This window comes from Alnus glutinosa, chromosome 4 (assembly GCF_958979055.1).
Source record: "Alnus glutinosa chromosome 4, dhAlnGlut1.1, whole genome shotgun sequence".
Lineage (NCBI taxonomy): Eukaryota > Viridiplantae > Streptophyta > Magnoliopsida > Fagales > Betulaceae > Alnus > Alnus glutinosa.
Window position 1 is genome coordinate 17,172,548 of NC_084889.1, and position 4,575 is coordinate 17,177,122.

Genomic DNA, 4,575 nt, shown 5'->3' on the forward strand with positions numbered 1-4,575 from the left:
CCATCATTTTGACAAATTTTTATCTTCCCTTTGCCTTCAACTAATAGTTTGGAGGAGTCCCCCAAGTTCACATTTCCGTGAACTCCTTCTGTGAGTTCTAGGAAAAGATCTTTCTTCCCACACATGTGATTACTTGCGCCAGAATCGAGGTACCAAACCTCATCTATTAAATTTGAATCATCATGAGCGAGAAGTAAAATAGAATCACTACGAACCTCATTTATTGCTTCTGCAACATTGGCTTGTTCATTATCTTTGTGCCAACAATCCGAGGCATAGTGTCCAAACTTCTTGCAGTTGTAGCATTGGATATTCTTGGAGTTTCCACGTCCATATGTGGATCTTCCTCTTCCTCTTCCTCGGTAGCCTCCTCGTCCCCGACCTCTGAAGCTTTGAGTCTCCTACTGACTTTGACGTGGTTGTTGAGAAATACCACGCCCCCGGCCTCTACCACGACCACGGTTGGAGCTAAATTTGCCTTGATCATTTAGAGTCAATTTTGACTCTAGTGCTTGTTCTAATACACCAGAATTAGCATTCTTCTGCATCCTTTGCTCATGTACTTGTAATGAACCCAACAACTCCTCAATTGTAAGACTCTCCAAGTCCTTAGACTCTTCGATAGCTACAACTACATGCTCAAATTTAGAGGAAATGGATCGAAGTACCTTTTCTACGACTCGGATGTCATCGAGCTTCTCATTGTTTCTTTTTAAACCATTCACAATTACCAACAATCGTGAAAAATAATCAGACACCGATTCTCCATCCTTCATATGAAGAGCCTCGAATTCGCCTCGTAATGTTTGGAGACGGACCCGTCTCACCCGTTCATCTCCTTTAAAGATGGAAGCTAGAATCTCCCATGCTTGTTTACTTGTCGTTGCTTCAGCAACTTTCTCGAAGGTAGGCTCGTCCACTCCTTGATAGAGTAAAAACAAGGCCTTTTTATCCTTCTTCCTCTGCTCCTTAAGAGCCTTCTTCTCATTAGCTGTGTATTCTGCTTCTTCCTCCTCGGTGGGTTCCGTAAATCCATCGGTTATGAGTTCCCACAGATCTTGAAACCCAAACAAGGCTCTCATTTGGATAGACCACGACCCATAGTTATCTTTTGATAATCTAGGGATTTGTTGCTGGACCACTTTGGAACCCATTTCTAGAATGGATGAAAATGGGAATTGGCGGAACGTACAGGGCTCTGATACCAATTTGAAAGAAAAACTAGTTTACTAACTAGTCACCTTTCTATCTCTCTTTCACTCTTTCTCTCTTTTATTACTAGAAGACAAAATAAGACTTAGAGAAGAGTAGAGAAAAGAGATAAGAGTAGAGGAAATATTCTTCACTTTTTCTTATATTTCAAAACACCTTACAAAGCCCATATATATAGGCATACAAAACACAAACGAATAAAGCTTTTTTTTACTTCTTCTTTATTACAATAACTTAACACCAATAACTCTTCTAATTTAAGACTTCAGTTGAAGAGTACTTAAGACATCAATAAACTAAATGCCTTTATTAAAAAATCTCTTAATTACTAGCTTCTTTATTAAATATCCTTCTTACGTTTTGGATTTGTTGAGTTTCCAACAGATCAGCCATAGGGCTCAAATCATAATGCATTAAACCAGACATGAGTGTAGACTCCACAAGCCCAAGATCAAAGTTAAAGCTATCAAATGAAGTATCCATGATCTGATTGTTACCCTTTCCTTCACCGATTTGATAAGAATTCTCCTCCTTATTCTCTTGCTGATCTTCTTGTCTCAGTGGCCGCTGTCCTTCAAATCTTTGTGCTTCAGACGGTTCATGAGTGGCACCCCAAAAATAGTTCTTCTCATGGTTTGTGAGCTGATCAATCCTTGATGGGTTGACCGAAGAGGAAGACAAAGAATTATTGAGTATTGTAATGAAAGGTGTTTTCATTTCCATGGAAGCATCTGAAAGTTGAGAATTAGTCAGAGTGAAAAGTACTTGAATGGGTTGTTGTTGTTGATGGGTTTGCGATATCTTGCAAACAACCTTGATAGAGGCTTGCTCAAGAGAAGATATGATCAGATTATGAGTGTTTGGGTCCAACTCTTGTGAGATAAGCCTTTTCTTTATGCATGAATTTCACAAATTCTTCACCTCGTTGTCTGTTCTTCCCGGGAGATGCTTGGCTATTTGAGGCCATCTTTAATAACAGCCACACAAAACGCTATTAAAATATACCCAGGAAAAAGAAAGTTGAAGAAGAATAATAAACTATTGATTAAATGTTTAACAATGGTTGTAGACTTGAGTTGGTATAGACCAAAGATTCTGTACTATAACATCATCTCTCTTATTCACATCTCATTTTAATTAAATATTTCAGATATTGAGTGTTAACTATTAAAAAGAGAGTTTGAGTTCACACATGCGGGAGAGTTTCATAATATAAATTAAATAATTAGTGAAATGGTGAAGAAGAAATCTCATAGAAAATTTTCTTTTAGCATCCCTTATTTGATGAAGGATCCTTACTTGTTGCCAACAATCCTATGAATGTCAATGATGATCTGTTCTTCTTCTGGAGTGAAGGAACCTCTTTTAAGATCTGGCCTTAGATAGTTTATCCATCTCAATCTGCAACTCTTTCCACACCTATGCAAGCCTGCAATTCAACTACTTAGCAAGAACAAAGGTTTTGCACGCGAGGGAGAGACACAGAGAGAGAGAGAGAGAGAGATAGAGAAGGGGGGGGGGGAAGCAGTTACCAGCAAGCCTTGGGACAGAACTTCAGCTTCCATGTCCATGGGTGGTGACATAAGTGTTAAGCTTCTCATCTTCTTCAGGAGACCAAAGCCCACGTTTAACCTTCTGTTTGCTGCAGCAACGATGGCCGCCCATCTTAGCGTTTAATTATGATCACGAGGGGTTTCCCGGCCCCGGCCCTGGCCCTAAATGGTTCAGCTTATAGCGTTTATCTTATCATCAGGGCTTGCACTCTTTTAAACTAACAAGTTTCACTGTTTTTGTGTACTCCAAAGACATGCATACGTAGTTTATTAGATTTTTAATATTTAAGATCCACAACAAAATAACAAAAATGTTTTGTTTAATTGAGAGAGAGAGAGAGAGAGAGAGGAATTACACGGTGATTAAAAAAAAGAAAAGAAGAAGAGAAAATTACATGGTGAATGGCAAGTGCATGAAGTATAGCCTCTACACCAAGTGGCAACATAGAGAAGGAAGGTTGCCAAATGTGAATAATGTTTGGTTTTATAAACATATTGGGCAATTTAGCAAGGGGCTTCTAAATGTCTCCTGGCCCCACTAATTGGAAATTAAAAAGTAAAAAAGAGAAGGAACTTGTTAATTTGACGTACAATGAAGTAAACTAATACCATTTTCATTTTTCTTTATTTTATTTGGCACCTTTTGATTTTATAAAGTAGATTAAAATTTGCGTAAGGAATATATATATATATATATATATATATGAAAAATATATTTTATACCCACAAAGTTTTACCACTTTTTGATTTTTGTCTCTAATGTTTAAAAATTGACAATGTATTCCAACAAAGTTTTCAAAAATCTCAATATAATCCATTTGTCAGCCATTTCCGTCTTTGACAAAAAAATGGCTCACATGCACCACACATGCATTTTTGGGTACAAACTTTTCAAAATTGCCCCATATACATGCGTTGTATTCTCAAAATGACCATGGCCATTTAAAAAAAGAACAAAAAAAATTGGGGGCCGGTGGCTACGGCCATCCCCATTTCGGCTATATTGGAAAAGCCACTCCGTTGGCCAAATGGGGTTGGCCGAACCACCCCATTCCAATTAGATGGGGGTTGCCAAACCATCCTCATAGACAGTGGAGGTAGCTCACCGCTCCCATTCCGGCCAAATGGGATGACTCGGTCACCCATTTGTTTTTTTTTTATTTTTTTATTTTTTATTATTTTTTAAAGAAAGTGAGGGCATTTAGGTCATTTCAATAATTTTTATTTAAGAAGACAAAAGTAATTAATAGAGTGGTTAAATTAAAATTTTCAGAAACTTAATTGTGGTACATTGTCAATTTTTAAAAGTTGGAAGTAAAATGTATTTTTCTATATATATATATATATATATATATATATATATATATATATATATATATATATATATATATATATATATATAATTGCTGATCAGGCTATATATGTTTCTTTGATGTGGGTTTTTCTCTGAATTAACTAAGCCATGATTGAGTATTAACTCGTTTCACCAAACCTTGGGTTATATTTCCATAAATAAAGTCTTCACCAAACCACAGAGGAAAGAAAAAGAGAAAGAAGGATGAGCGATTGGTCATAAAAGCAAAAAAGTCCATTTGGGAAATGTGGAAGAATAGTAACTTGGGGTGCACTCATGAGGAGGAGGACCACAAGGTCTAATTGAGTGTTCTGGTGGGCTTCTGCTTTCAACTCCATAAACATTTTTTAAAGCAAACTATTCAATTTATTACACCCAAAAAATGAACAAAACATGTGACCTTGTTTGCTTTGCCATTTGCTGGGTGAAACCTTACAAATAGTATAGTCATTCTTT

General features: G+C 36.8%; 1 pseudogene; it reads right to left on the minus strand.

The window, feature by feature from the left end:
• Positions 1–1,533: 1,533 nt before the first annotated feature.
• On the minus strand, positions 1,534–2,877 carry LOC133866183 (MYB-like transcription factor 4; annotated as a pseudogene).
• Positions 2,878–4,575: the final 1,698 nt, after the last annotated feature.